Source organism: Ambystoma mexicanum, chromosome 12, assembly GCF_040938575.1.
Source record: "Ambystoma mexicanum isolate Mex_15411 chromosome 12, UKY_AmexF1_1, whole genome shotgun sequence".
Lineage (NCBI taxonomy): Eukaryota > Metazoa > Chordata > Amphibia > Caudata > Ambystomatidae > Ambystoma > Ambystoma mexicanum.
The window spans coordinates 53,793,707-53,809,885 of NC_090936.1; the positions used below are offsets into that span (position 1 = coordinate 53,793,707).

Consider the following 16,179-nt stretch of genomic DNA (forward strand, 5'->3'; position numbering starts at 1 on the left):
CATTTCCCAAAGGAACCAATACAGACTTACGGCTGCATTGCCTTAAAGGACATCTACAAAACATTGCCTAGTGTTTCTAACTTTTTGGGACGAGATTGAAACTAAACTCAATAAACTACAATGGGAAGCCATTTTGGATCTATAACTGGTTATCAGAGAATGCCATATTTTCGTTTGGACTAAACCAATATTTGTTCATGTTTATTTGTTGGATATTCTTTAGGTTATCTACCATAGACCATCTTTAATGGAGTGCATCCAGTGGACTCCCGAGGGGTCTTTCATACTGTAAAGTCAGTACCCAAGGAAGGTGCTCATCCCAATGTTACCCATAATCTACTACTAACTTCTTCTTGACAAGTTCTTTAGAGTTTTTTGAACCTTTCCAACCAAGCCATCTTACTGAGGTCAATATATAGAAGTCTGTATTATTTTATTACAGAGCAGCACCTTGATTTCTCCTATGAGTTTGGGCATGATAGTCACCCCCAGATCTGGAATGGTCTACCTTGGAAACTCGACCAATGTAAAATAGACATTTTGGACACATTTTATTGATATGAATGTATTATATAAAGATTTGTCATTCTAAATGTGTAAAGGTTTATATGTAAACTGTGTACATGTAAAAAAGTAAACCAGATTCTTTTGGATGTTTACTCAGAGAGAAAGAAATCTTCAGGCTATCCGGTAGCGTCATCTACCAGGACTCAACTACACAAATTCCTGCCTGGCTCTGGAAGAACCTAGTCATCAAACTATATTGATTCTGATGCAAGGAAAATGCAACATCAGTAATTGTTGAAGGTTTTATACATGCCTTGGGGGCATTTGCATGGGAAGGTGTTTGGCATATGGGAGAGGGGGTGCAGTAGTCATGCAGATGGTGATAAATCCCTAGCCAAAACATAGTGACAGTGCATCGTCCTGAGTTTTCACTAACTCTAAATGGCCTGCCATGAGGTGCGAATGAGCCAGTTCCATGACAGTGTGCTGGTAGGACTGAGGCACAATTAGCCAGAGGTCAAAGTGGGCGGGAGCGGTGCTCCTATACTTTTTCTTTTTCAGTTTCACTGTTCCTATACTTTTATTTTAAAAAGAAACCGTTCCGGAATGGTTTTGTTTTAAAATAAAAGTGTAGGAAGAAGTTGAAGCTTGCACTTCAGTGCACTGCACTGAACATTCCCTTAAATAATAGGTGTGTTTGTTTGGGGGTTTGGACTGTGTGTGGGAGGGGGCGGAGCTATGGGGTTTGTGGAGAGTGGGGCAGACTTGCAGGGAACATAGCTCCACTACTTCTTTTCGTACACTTCGACCACTGCAATTAGCCCTGTACAACAGCCCGTTCTGCTTAGTGAAGTAGGGTTGTTCTCATCCCCGCTTTAGGCTCAACTCTCTCCGGCTCAAAGGCCCATCTAATTACTTCATCATTACTCATGTAGGTGGAAAAATCAGGATATCCTAGTAAAACCTTCAAAGCCACAGAGGAGATTTGTTTTCTTTTAGAGGGATGTGTATGGCATTAGGTGGTAATAACACTATCTTCACAGAAACTGTAGGCAGCCTTACTCGGATGAACCCTGGGTCGGATTTGTGGATCCCATTTCTGAAACCATTTGTCACAGGTGGCTGCTACATGGTAGAAACACAGCAATTAGCTGTCAATACCTTTATTCAATTTTGGAATCGATTGAGGTTGGAGGACGGCTAATGGGATAAAATACAACACAAAAGGGAAGAATGTACACAGAACAGTAGGAAGAAGGAGGAATACAGTACATTCTGTGTCAGGCCTAAGCTAAGGGACTTAATGCCCAGAGTCTAAGCCAAATCCGAGTGTTCAAGTTTCTGGGCAACAGCGCAGGGCAGTGTTTCCCAAGCCACACAGTCACAAGTGTTTTTACGCATGCCAGTGCACTACTTTCACAATTTCCTTGGTCTTGATATTCGAGCTTTGTTTTGGTCTTGGACATTTAATTGCTCTATTTTTACTATGGTCTTTATCTTTGCTCTTGATTGTGGGAAGAGACAACTACTAGCCAGTTGCTACCGTGCCCTCTAAGGGACTCTGTCAGGTGTTGTGCTCAACCGAGATTTTCTCTGCGTCGAGGTTGTTGGAGAGGGTGTCCTCTGATGGTTTCTGTTGGTCTTTGCCTCCTGGAAATAAGGGCAATCTTCTCCTGAAGCCAGTGTGCCAGTTAAATGAATAAAACAGGCAGAATAACCCCCAGAGCAGTCGCCTGTTATGAGAGCAGGAAAAACCCATAGAAAAGAGAAAAAACCTGCATATGTTCTTTTTGAATGCTTTATGATGCTCCAAAACCGTGCAGAACACAAAAAGAATCAATCTTTATGCTGCCTTAGCAGGTTATCCAGATGTGGGCACTTAGAAGCCAGCGGTTCCAGCAAGTGAAGTAGCAGCAAAGGAGTGGATAGGGCAAGCAAATTAGAATTAGCAAAGGTTTCAGTAAACAGCGAATGTAGATAGTGGCAGCCAGTGGCAAAAGCCAAGAGAGCAAAAAAAGCAAGCGGCAAGAAGGAGAGCAGCGCGACACAAGGAATGCCGTAAGAAAATCCAGCAAAGGCAGAGCAAGTAACTGCAAAGGAAAGGGAGCCCTGATCTAGGTAATCAGATACCTTCGGTCGGCTGTGTCCAAAACCGATAGATGTATGTGGTACCCAGAAGTGAGAAGACCTCCAGGATGGCCGCTTAGATAAACTAGACTGGTGACTACATGTTGAATGTGCTGCATTTGGAACCATGTTGGAAGGCACAGTGTAATGTAGCAAACAATGAGACTTGCTCCAGGAAGACCATAGTGACCACTGTCTGTGGCGAATGACAGACTCCTCTATCCCTAGCGGTTTCCTTTAGGTTGATGAATTCTCCCCTACCAGGAACTTACAGACAAGATTTTCATTCAACCTTACTTGAGTTCTCAAAGGTTTACAATCATTCTTTATTTGTGGCTGGTCGCCTTGCAACTCCCACCAGAGTCTGAGTTAGAGCTACAGCTGACCTAACTTTAAATACTTTTTTACGGGTTGGCCACTGCCATTCATTGAGTCCTGATTTCCATTACGCCTACTAATCTAGCCAGACTTCTTAACCTGGCTTCTATAAAAAGCCCTGGTGTAACTGGCACAACCACCTTTGTCTCAATCTACCCAGTACTAACTGACCAACACAGCTTCTACTCCTTCTCTCCTACTCAATGCTGCTCTGCTGCTGCTTGGCTTTCATGGCATGTCCAACACAGGCATCGCTCCTTCTCTCTGCTACTACACCTTCCTATCTTGGCAACACTGGTTCTGTTCCTTCTCTTTGCATCTTGCACCTTCATGGATTGGCCAACACAGATACAGCGCTTCTGAATTTCCTCCGCTCTGCTCACACGAACACCACTCTCTTCTTTGATTCAGATTTGTGTGTATTTTTTTATATACAGGAGGAACAATGCCTTTTGATCACAAAAGAACGTAAAATAGATAAGAAATCACATTTGACAGGAAGTAGTGAGCTTCTGTCACAACCGCTGGTTCCTGGCGGTTATGGAAGAGGTGGAAACATGGCGGTCGTCAGACCGTGCCGCCACGTTGTGCTCACTAGCACGGTTTACGTTCTAGTCCTTTCCAACATGGCCGCCGCTGAGTGTACTTCTCTGTTCACGCTCGGCGGTTCGGCGCGTTGCAACTTCTGAATTCTTCTTCGTTGCGAGCGCTCCACTGTACTCTCGCTTAGCGGAGTTCCGCTCCTGTCCTATTTTCCTCCTGTTGTCCTCTCTCTCTCTCTTACCGGTGCTCCTTCTTGTACGCGGGCACGGTTTGCTCTCCTCCCTTCTTTCCTCCTGCCTTACTTGTTTTAGTTTCACTCTCTGGCCCCCCCCCGTTCTCATTCAGGGCCTGCTCTACACTTATTGCTACACCCTACCGTCAGTTTTGCCGGTCTCCCGTATTCCAGCTGGCTTTGGATCTTCCTCTCGTTCCGCATCATCAGATACCTACACTCCAAAGGGGTTTTTGTGCCGTAAGGCTTTTCCCCTTGTCGCACTTGTCTGTCGCGGGGGGGGAGTCCCCGCAAATTCATTCCCAAAGGGTCGCGGTGGCTTCCTCCCGAGGCAGACCCTATCTACACAAGGAGAGGAGGACTTTTACTCGTCGACCTCGTGGAAGGAAGTTGGACTTCTCGTCTTCATCAGGTGAGGAGGAAGGGGAATTGAAAGACTCTCAGGGTTTGAGTGGGGTGGACCACATCACGGACAACCCTGCTGATACGCCCACAGCGTCAGACATTGTTGATGGCTTCTTACAATGGGGTGAGTTTTAGGGACATTCTGACCAGATTGTGGAGGGGAGTAAATGGAAAAGTCACCAGGGACAACACATAAATGGACATACATAGATTAAGGACAACCAACATTGGACATTTTTAAGTGCAAGCAGGCAGTACGGCCAGCTATGCCCAGGATGTGACATGAGGGGTGTAGAGCTAGAGTGGAGGCAGAGGAAGTGAGGGATAGAGACAGGTCAGATGCGAGGGAAAAATGGTAGCTAGAAGTCAGATGAGAGGTAAGTTAAGAGGGTTACTCTTACTGGAATAACTTCCTTATTCCAACCATGTCTGGTGGCTTGAGGCTCTTTTTTAATAAATGTGCCGATAGAGTGATTGTATCAGTCAATAATCTGTGTCATTTTCCCCTTAGGTTTGATTACCTCTAATTGGCCCATGCATAATTATTCCACTTCCTCCTTATCATCATGTGGCTGATGGTTTTCTTTGTCTGCAGGTGCTGTGCATCGTATAATAAAAAGAATCAACATGTTCACCAACCCCCACAACCTGAGGTTGCAAAAACCTTCCCTCTATGTTGAAATCAAGTGGCGTGATCATGACCTGCTGATTTGACTTTCTGGATCTCTGATGTACAAGTGAGTTTGTTCGCAGACATTCAACATCCGTGTGCTGAGGCCGAGTGCTTGCGTCATGTCTCTCCCTCTATCGCAGAGCAAGTAGTTCTTTCTGGCTCCGGTATGTGTTCTTCATCTGGGATCATGCACCCAGCGTGCACTGCTCCATGTCTACCTTTTCCCAGCATGCAATTACAAATAGAGTCCAAATTGTTCAAACACCTGCTTCTTCATGTAATGTAAAACAATGGTTGGGGGCCCAATTTTCTTGAATGTACATCCTGTTTAATGGTGTTAGTTCTTAAGCCCTAGTGCTTCGACTTACTTCTCCCATCTCATGAAGTATATTGACCCTTGACCGGTATGTTGGGGTTGCAGCCTAGTTAAAGACAAATGTACTTCAGGACCACCCATGGAAGGACGTGGGTGCAATGGGCTGTCCTGATGGTTCTCATCACATAAAGGGTCACTCCCCTGGTCCCCAGAAATCACGAGGCTCCCATTATAGGTAACAAACAGGTCAGTTTGTCACAGAACCTTTCAATATACAGGCTGGGGTAAGTCCGAATCAGGAGACAGAGAAGGTGGCACTTTGAGTCAAAAGGTTCTTTATTAGAACATCCAAACTCTATGCAGTACTTATGTGTCTTGGCCCTATTTTTAAAGAAAGGAAAGGAGTCGAAAGGAGTGCTTGTCAGGATGTCATACAAAGTAAACAAAGTCCACTGTACAAAAACCTATTCTAACACGATTACTGTCCCTACCAGTGTGAACACAAAAAGTCTAAGTTTAACAAAAGTAGAATGAAAAAGGGTCTCTGCCCAAAAGGAAAGAGTGCTGGCTGGTTTCCGACCCCAGCTTGATGATTAATTATCAAAACCTAGGGACTCCTTGCCCCATGGCACAGTTCAACTCAGAAGACCGAATTTCTCTTCATGCTTCTGCTCTTTGGTGTGCATGCCCGTCTTAGATTCACAGCAAAGAGGCTCCTTGCCCTGTAACGTAGTTCAAATCAGAAGAACAAGTGCCTCTTTTACCTTTCCATCCTTGAGGGTTGGATGTCAGTCTTATTTCAGTCTCTTTCTCCTTGCCTTGGTCAGGCACCTTTTCTTCTACAGTTGTGAACCTCCTGGTTCCTAAATCCACACTGGGTATGACATGCATTACTTACCGTAAAAGCATTTCTGATGGTTGTATCTGCTTAGATTCACATGCTGTGCATAGTCCGACATCCAGTGGTCACTGTGGAGTATTGCATTTTGTTTTTCGTAGTCGAAAAGGGGACGTCGACATAGGCGTGTGTGTAATACTATCCCTATAGTGACGTGCAGTGTACCCACAATCCCTCACACGTCGAGGTCCCTCTGTTTGTATTTTTCCCTCGCTCTGAGGGAGCCTTCTTAGGCGTGAGTGAGTACATAAAAGAGAGAGAAAGTAATAAGATGTCTATGTTCCTTCCATCCGAGCGGGGAGGAAAGGTGGGCGCATGTGAATCTAAGCAGATACAATCATCAGAAATGCTTTTACGGTAAATAATACATGTCTTCTGATATTTGTTAATCTGCTTAGAATCACATGCTGTGCATAGACTAGCGAGCAGTACCCGGAGTTGGCGGTGGGTTATGAGAAGGAACAGTAGAGAAAAGATGTCTTAATACTGCCTGTCCCACCTGGGAGTCAGATCTAGAGTGTGCATCTAGACAGTAGTGTTTTGTAAAGGTGTGTACAGAACTCCAGGTAGCCGCTTTGCAGTTGGACTCAAGGGGAACATTTGCAATGAATGCTATGGATGCCCCAGTGCCACGAGTAGAGTGTGCTCTTGGCTTGAAGGGTAGTTCTCTCTTAGCAAGAGTGTAACAGAGAGTGATGCATTGAACAATCCATCTAGATATAGTGGACTTTGAAACTGCATCTCCTTCTCTTCCTGCTGCCACCGAGACAAAGAACTGATTAGTCTTTCTCAGTGGTCTAGTTCTTTCCATATAAAACATGACCGCTCTGCGCACATCAAGTGTATGCAGGCTCTTTTCTCCTAGATTTGAAGGATTTTGAAAGAACGTTGGTAGTTCTATTGACTGGTTGACATGGAATTTCGAGATGAATTTCGGTGCAAACCTTGGGTGTATGCATAGAACCACCTTATCTCTGTGAACTGTTACAAAGGGGTCTAGAACAGAAAGAGCCTGTAGTTCACTTACTCTCCTAATGGAGGTGATAGCTATTAGAAAAGCAGTCTTAAGAGTGAGGTCTTTAAGAGTTGCCTTGTGCATGGGTTCAAAGGGTGAACCCATGAGCCTAGTGAGTACCACATTTAGGTCCCAGCCGGGAGCTGGGTTTGCTATTGGAGGGTGTATCCTTTTTACCCCCTCCATGAAGGCTTTGATCACTGGGACTTTCCACCATGACACTGAGTTGGGAAGTGGTGTATGCAGAAAGTGCCGCTAGGTGGACTTTAATAGAATTGAATACTAGACCCGAGTCCAGCAAATGGGTCAGGTACAGAACAATTTGTGTGGGAGAGCAGTCATCGGGGTTGATGCTCTTTCCTATACACCAGATGACAAACCGTTTCCACTTGCTGGAGTAGCAGTAACGAGTGTTTGGTTTCCTTGCTTCCTTTAGGATGTCCATGCCTCTTTGAGGGAGCTGCAAATGTCAATATTCTATGACCTCAGGAGCCAGACTGCTAAGTTCAGTTTCTGTGGGCATGGGTGCAGCGTTCTGCCCCTGTCCTCTGACAGCATGTTGTATGGGCAGGGTAGTTTCACCGGTGGAGACAATGACATTTCCATTAGGTGAGCGAACCACCAGGGTTGTCGGGCCCACATAGGGGCCACTAGTATCATGGTAACTGGTTCCTGGTGCATCTTGTGCACTACCTTGTTGAGAAGGGGAGTCGGGGGGGAAAAGCGTAAACAAATTTCCCTGACCATGTTATCCAGAGACCGTTCCCCTTGGAGCGGTTCTGGGAGTACACGGAGGCGTAATCTTGGCATTGGGTGTTCTCCAGAGTTGCGAACAGATCTATTTCTGGGAAGTCCCATTGCGTGAAAACATCGGTGATGATGTCTTCTCGTAATCGCCATTCGTACTCTGTGGGTAGAGGGAAGTCTCTGCTGAGTTTGTCTGCTAACAGATTGAGTTCCCCTGGCACATGTTGTGACAACAGGAACATGTTGTGTTTGAGAGCCCACTTCCAGATGTTTTGGGACAGCTTGGACAGTCCTGGAGAGTGAGTGCCCCCTTGCTTGTTCAGGTAGTACATGGCTGCGGTTCTGTCTGTGAGGACCAGTACTATCTTCCCCTGCAGGTGAGTCTGGAAAACTTTCAGTGCTTTGAAGACCGCTAGTAGTTCCAGCAAATGTATGTGTTTGGACGCTACACTCGGAGTCCAAACTCTGTGTGCAGTCTGATGGGATAGGTGAGCCCCCCATCCTGTAAGGGATGCGTCTGTGGTTAGAGTGGCTTCCACTGCGGTGGTGGCGAATGGTTTTCCTATTACGAGGTTTTCCTTCGACCACCACCGCAGCGAGAGAACCAAGGCCTGCGAGCCCACCACTAGATCGTCCTATTGTCCGCTGGCCTGACACCACTGACTGTTGAGCCACTTTTGCTTTGGGCGCATGCGCAGTCGCGCGTGAGGTACTAAATATATACATGACGCCATCATTCCCAGCAAACGCATTGCTTTGCGTACCGTCACCTCTCGTCCGGCTACATATTTAGGGATCTGAAACAGCATATTTTGGACTCTCTCGTTGGAGGGGAAGACGAGGCCGTCCTTTGTTCGAATAAGAGCCCCTACGAATTGCTTGACCTGGCTGTGTTCTAGGCTGGACTTCTTCTCGTTGATGGAGAAGCCCAGTTGGAGCAAAAGGTCTACAGTCTTTTGGGTATTTGAGAAGCATGTCTCGTAGGAGTCCCCTGTTATGAGCCAATCGTCGAGGTAAGGGTATACTGGGATGGACAACCTGTGCAGATGGGCCGCTGCCACTGCCAGTACCTTCGTGAATACCCTCGGCATTGACGCTATGCCGATGGGTAGCAGTTTGAACTGGTAGTGTTTGCTCTCTATCATGAACCTGAGGTATTTTCTGTGCGCTGGCAGCATTGAAATATGAAAGTATGCATCTCTTTTCATGTCCAGTGTTGCCTTGTACTCCCACTGAGATAGCAGGGGAATTACTTCCTGCAAAGTCACCATATGACATTTTTGAGGTTTGACAAATTTGTTTGCTGGGTGCAGATCTAGTACAGGGCGCATGGTTAAATCCTTTTTGGGTACAAGGAAGTACACTGAATAAATACCCTCTGTTACCTGTGATAGAGGCACAGCCTCTATGGCTCCTTTTTCTAGTAGCAGTTAGACTTCTTGAAGAAGGATGGTGAGGTGCTCTGGTGATAGGCGTCTTCCCCTTGGGGGTCTGAACATAGGGGACCGACTGAATTGTATGCAGTAACCGTGAGCTATGGTTGACAATACCCAGCGGTCTGTTATTTCCTCCCATGCTGGTAGAAAAGATGTTAACCAGCCCCCGACCGGCGATGCATGGGGGGGTACCCGAACCTTCGGGTCATTTGGTGTTGGTAGCCGGGGAGCCTCTAGGAGTGGGTCCCCGACCTCTTCCCTTAGCACAACGTTGTCCTCTCTGAGCGTATAGGCCGCTGGTTCCTTGAGTAGAGGAGCAGTTGCTGGCTGAGGAGTATTGTTGTTGTTGTTGTTGCTGTCGTTGGCCTCGAAAAAAGCATCTGTTGCCGTAACCTCGCATATTGGGAGGCCTTGAGATCTGGTCTAGAGTTTTTAGGGTATCGAAATCCTTCTTAGCAGTCTCTAGCGCGTCATTCACCGCTTTACCAAACAGGTTGGAACCCTTGATTGCTTTACTGATGAGTGACTACTGGGTCTCTGGTTTAAAACCTGAGTTCCGGAGCCAGACATGACGCTTGAGAAGTATCCCCTGAACTAAAGACCAGCCAGCCGTCTCCGCAGCATCTAGTCTGTTTTTGATGATGCTTTGGTTAAACAGGGTACCTTCTGTTACAGTGGCTAACAAGCTAGTTCGTAGGGGCTCAGGGACTTCTTCGAGGTCTTGGCGTTACATTCCCCATTGGCTATCAGCATAGCTTGCCAGTAAGGTATTGTTATTGGCAATTCTGGTGGAAAAAGCTGCCGAGGCTGTAATCCTCTTTCCCAGGGCGTAAAGCTTCTTTCCTTCTTTGTCTGGGGGTGCCTCGCTAGTAGATAGCGGAACCCCTGCCCTTTTCCTTGTGGTGGTTACTACCAAGGAATCAGGTATAGAGTGACCCTTAATGTATAATGGGTCAGAGGGTGAGGGACTAAACAGCTTCTCAATTCTAGAGTTGACCCCTCTAACCAACGCAGGTGTTGATAACGATGGAATAAGTCGTCTCTTGACTGAGGCGAGAAGGGGAATGGCCTGGCTAGTAGGTGGTTTCTCCTTGTTGATTTTTTCTACAAAATCTATTTCAGGAGTAATTTCTCCTGTATCAATCTCAAAATGTGCTGCTGCTTTCCGTAGTAGCGCATTGAAACTAGGTTGGTCATCTATAGGTGACGGGTTTCTAACTGGTGTGGTTTGAGGAGAGGACAGGTCCAGAACGTCAGGGTCTGTCGACGCTCTTGGGGACTGCCAAGGCTGTGAGCCACCTCCATCTGGGTCTTCATCGAAGCCCCCACCAGCCATGTCTGAATTTTCTTCAAAACCTTCTTCTTCTTCTAGGTTTTGTTGATCTTCAACATTTAGGAACTCCTCATCCTCTTGGAAGTGAGAGTCTTCTTCAGTGAGGTCATATGTATTAACCGCCTCTTGAAGTGGGTTAAATAGTCTTGGGTATTTAGCCCTGGGGTCTTCCAGAAGTACCTCTCTTGATCTTTTGGGTGTTACATGTGCAGGGGTGGACATGAACCTATCCAGCTTATCCATACATGATTGGAATCTTTCTAAAGTCCATAACGGTCTGCAGACGTAAAGGGAATTCTTCCACCTGTAGCCGTCTAGCTCTTTCATATAACGTCGGGGATAAACCTCCCTCGCCTTCTGAGAAGCCTTCTCGTGGGCTAGGTCTTTCCTTCGACGTAGGAGGAGGGTCCTGCCTGCCTTCCGATTGTCTCGGCACTCCCTGGCCTTGTGCGAATCCTTCGCTGCCCGTCTCTGAGCATCAGTGGAGACTATTCAAGCCAGGCTCTCGACTACTAAACTGTCCATCGAGGGTTAATCTGGCCTCGTGTTGGGAGGTGCCGAGGCCTTGTCGCCGACGGTCGCTCTCTTACACGGTTGCAGTTGCGGGGAGGGCTTACGACCCTTACGGTCGGGTGCGGCCGCCGGTAGGCCCGGTGTCTCCATTGGCGTTTGGGCTTTCTTCGACTTCGACGAAGAAGTGCCATGGGCTGTGTGTTCATTTTTATGTTTCTTGTGTGCGTCAGTGTTGCCAGGGTGTACATCCCCATAAGTAGGGCATAAGCCGAACTTGTTGGGGCTGGGGACAGACGCGGAGGAGAGGGAGCGCTCCCTAGAGAGGTCTACAACCTCCGATACAGAGGTAGTTTTATCACTCTCCTCGTCACATTTGGCGGCGGCGGGTGAGGAATCAGCTCTAGACATAGCGTAGGCTGCCCACCTCTTGACACTGCGGTCCTTTAAAGTCTTTGGGCGGAGATGTTTACAGGCCGCACAGACGTCCTCTTTGTGGTCGAGGTGTAAGCAACGGTTACAACTCTTATGCTTATCCTTCCACGTGAATTTGCCCTTACAGCGCGGGCAAAATCTAAAAGGAGTCCTCTGCATAGCTGAGGATATAGTTAAAAGTGATAATGACCCCGAAGGAAAGGGGGGTGAAAGAGAAAGGCATTCTTAAAAAGAAACAGAAGTGTCCCACGACCCCCACTCTCCCTACTGTATAGGCCGGGGAGTCCGGGCCACGTGTTCAGCAGCGCCGAAGGATCACCTCCGTCGAAATCACCGCCGTCTAAGGTTTTAATCGGCATTGAACAGCTTAGCCGTCGAAGGAGGGATTAAGATTTAACATAATTTTAAAATAAAAACGACCAAAGGTCGAATAAATGGTATTACCAATTTGTCTCTAACGAGCTTTGCATTAGTGCGACCAGATTCTGGGCAGAAAAACACAATCTGAGGGACCTCGACGCGTGAAGGATGTTGGGTACACTGCACGTCACTATAGGGATAGTATTACAGACACGCCTATGTCGACGTCCCCTTTTCGACTACGAAAAACACAATTCAATACTCCACAGTGACCACTGGATGTCGGACTATGCACATCATGTGATTCTAAGCAGATCAACAAACATCAGAATCTTTGTTTCTCCACCAAGGCACTTCATTGTACTCTCTCAAGTGACTTATATCCTCGTTTCACCGCTCCATGTTGTCACGTGTCTGACACCCCATGGTGGGGTTTGGCGTCTCTCTGCCCACCTTGGGGCCTGGTATCTTTCACCCCATCTCGGGGTTACATTTATCTCCCCCACCTTTGGGTCTCGTTGCCCTCCTCCTGCCTTGGGGTCTGGTTTCTCTCATTCTGTCTGGGAGTTTGCTTGCTCTCACATCAGCATGGGGTCTGTTTTTTTCTCACTCTAACGTGGGGTCTGGTTTCTCTTACCCCATTTTAGGGTCTCGGTATCTCTCTCTCTCTTACCCCACTTTGGAGTTTTCTTTCTCTTACCCTGCCTTGGGGTCTTGGTACTCTCTGCCTACCTTGTGCTCTCATTGCGCTGTCCCCGTCCAGGGGTTTCTAGTCTCTTGCCCTGCTTTAGGGTCTGGCTGGGCCTTTCCACCCACCTCCCAGTTCCCTGGAGCAACCTCGTACCTTCTGCCTCTGTGTGGTGCTTATCCGGGCTGGCATTCCAGTAGGCCCACAAGGCTATTCTCTTTGGGGTGTTGCCTGGTGTTCAGTGTCTTATGGAGTTGGTGCTTCCTTCCAGCTCTCTTCCAGCAGGGCTTTGGCGTCAGTTCCTCGTTATGCCACTTGCTCATCGCTTAGGCGTTCGCCACTGTTCGGGGTTCTTGTGAGCCGGGCATCTATGGTCGGTGTACCAGCAGGGTTAACAGTTCCACAGGCTTGACTGCACTTCGATCTGCCAAGGCAGGCAGGCGCTGGCTTTGCTTTACCACATCTCCTAGGAGGATATCTCTCTGCCTCTACAACTAGCCTCTCTCCTCTCCCCTCTAGCTCCATTGCTAATTGAGTCTTTATCGTCCAAGCTACAAGGGGGTGGACTTATCTCCCATTCCCATTTCCAACATGAGGACGATGCCTGAAAAGGGTCCGAACCCATATCGGCCATTAGTGTAAGGAGTTGTAAGTTATTGTACAAGTTAACACACCCATATAACCAACAATTCCACCAGTTTCCAGGAAAAGGAAGGATACGCATATCCCAGTTTAGGGATTGCATGTCCTCTAATGGGGGGGTCACCCCTATTGGAATCCTATGGGCCCTGTCCCTTTTCGGATGTTAAGCTTAGCAGGCTCACCTGCCTATTCCCAAAGAGGGTGGCTCCTTCTTGGGTAGAGGGCAGAGATTCCCTGGATTACAGGTCCTAGATGTATATAGCTGTAAAGCTGTGACTTCTTTTTAATGTCCTTTGCATAATATATAAGAAACGTTGACACTCAGTGATTTCAGTTCTGGTGGTGTTTTGAGAGATAAAATGATTTTCCAGCCTTGAAATGAAGGTTAGGTTGAGGCATGTTAGATGATGTAGTGTTAACGGTATATTTCTGATTGGTGATGGACGGGGTTAAGGAGGAGCAAACAAGTACCCAGTTGTTTTAGGCCTGCACCTCCAATATGCTTCTAAAGGATATGCGCCACTGTAACAGGTGAATGTGCTTGCCTATCTTGTAAGATTGACAGGACATTGCTGATTCATCAACGCTCCACTTATTGAGGAACCCTGCTTTGGATTCTTCATCCATGGTTTAATAACACCATCTCCAACTTTGCTTTTCTAGAAAATTCTTTTTAGAGAATTGCCACTGTAGTTAATATACTTCACTGTTTGAAGTCTATGGTCTATCTTTCTCATTTTCATAAACACCACAGAACAATATCACTTTGGCTGCAGTTACAAGAGGGATGAAATTGTAAAGGGACCTTTTCCCATGCACAAGACACAGACAACACCAAGATAATTTTGTTTAAAGGGAAATTAAGTATCTACATCATACAATGCTTTTTTCTAAGAAAGATTAATAAACACCACAATTTAAAATAAGATAGAAGAGAACAATCACGCTGCTGTGAACATTGTTTTCTGGTACAGAGAGAACACAATGTTAGTGGAGACCCTGTGCAGGTGGGAGGAGGACCCTTCTCAACTGGGGGCAGGGGCAGGGGCAACCTGTGTGTTTGCCAGAGCCAGTCCTACCCCAGAGGTGGGGTACGGGAGTTGAGAGTGCCCCATTTCCAATCTTTTATGTATGTGCCCTCCATTGCCATATTGATAATACTACTCAGCAGTTACTGGTTTAAGTGGAAGCAAATTCCCCAGTCTATGTCCCCTCTAAACATGCTCAGCACAACTTTTGATGGCCCCATACCTGCTGCACAAAATGACAGTGTTTTTTCTCTTATCTCCCACGACTGCAGAAGCCAGAAGTCCTTGCGGTGGAAGATGAAACACAACCCAATCCGTGGCTGAGGCAGCAACAAAAGCTGAGGCAATGGAGCGGTACATGGTGCGGACCGGCAAGTCGGCCTCTCCAAACAGCATGATTAAAGACTGTGACATTGACTATTTGAGTCCCGGGCCGCTTTCCCAAAATTCCAAAACACCCATGTTTCATTGGGGGCGGGGCTTAAAAGGCACTTTGCAGCCGCAGACCTGAATGAACCAACTACTGGGGGACAGCAAGAAGTAGACCGGCATGGGGAACCAGGTGGGCACCAGAATCAATGGGAGGTGGAGGAGGTAAATTAAGGGGATACGGGAAACTAAGGAGTGTGGGATGTTAGGGTGAGGCCTAGGGAGGAGAAGGTGGATAGAGAAACGAGGTGGAGGAAGGACAGTGCAACAGAACATGGAGGAGAATTACAGAGAGTGTTTGCAAGGTTAGGTATTGGCTGGTTTGAGAAAGTGGTACTTGGGAGTGAGAGTGCATGTATGGGAGTGAAGAGAGGGATTGAGGAGATGTTTAAGAGTAGTGGCAGTAAGTGAAGCTGAATGAGAATGTTGAGTGAAAGAGTGAAAAGAGGGTGACTGCATCAGACAAAATGGTGTAGTGTACAGTGGGAGTAGAGAGTGTTGAGAGAAGAGAGTTCATTGCAAAATAGTGGAAGGAAAGTGTAGTGGATAGTGGTAGGAGAGTTTATTTCAGAGAAATTGGAAGAGAGTGTAGTGTAGTGAGAGGAGGGTAGAGGGAGGGGATTGAAGAGTAGTGAACATAGAGAGTGGAGAAGGCAGTAGAGACGGGAGTAGAAAATAGTGGACAGCAAGGGAGTTAGGGCCTTGTGGTCTTTCCCAGAATATTACGCGTGGTGCTTGAGCCAGGCAGCTAGGAACCCTCTTCTGCTACGGAGGCATGTCGTGCATCGCCACGTGAATAGAGCGCCTTTCCCTTAGATAACGCTATGAAAAATAGATTACCGAAAAATATGTAATTTGGTGCTAAACCATTACAAACCCTGAATCATAAGGTTGATAGAAGAGGCATTCAAACTTAACAAAATAATTATACTATCATTTATTTGTGTAGCCTTAAGTTGGCAGTATCATATTGATCTAAACATTAATTTTACAACGAAAATAGTGAAGTAAAAGAATACCTGTAATGGTGATAAGGTGCAGCATGTTGGACTGTACATTGCTCCTGGTGCCATCATGTCCAATTGGGAACAGAAACGTGATATCCCATTGTCGGCTCATATTGATATTAAGGTTGATGATCCAAATGAATAAAAGTAGCATCAATGCCGAGTAGGTCCTTTCATGTATTAAATATTGAAAATCCTAAAAAAAAAAAAAAAACAAAGACAAGAATTAATGATATCATTACTCCAGCTGCCGTTGCGTTTGTGAATCTTGATCTGTAATAATTATCAGGGCAATTTTGAATCTGAACCTCAGAGTCTACATTTACTCCATCTGAACCATGCAGAAATAGAAAGGAGACTTGAAGAAGGCCTCCTGCACCCCTTCCCCAAGAGCTTCCTATTGAAAGCAAAATAGATAAGCTTTACCGATAGCATTACCACCATTACAGAGTAGCTGCTAACTTACATGA

General features: G+C 46.5%; 1 long non-coding RNA gene across 1 annotated transcript in view; it reads left to right on the plus strand.

Annotated features, from left to right (window-relative positions):
* LOC138513260 (uncharacterized) overlaps positions 1-15,939 on the plus strand; it is a 60,121-nt gene extending 44,182 nt beyond the window's left edge. Inside the window, exons 2-3 of the long non-coding RNA XR_011281736.1 lie at positions 4,788-4,929; positions 14,546-15,939. This is a non-coding gene — a long non-coding RNA (uncharacterized lncRNA). The remainder of the gene's footprint in view (positions 1-4,787; positions 4,930-14,545) is intronic.
* The last annotated feature ends 240 nt before the right edge of the window (positions 15,940-16,179 follow it).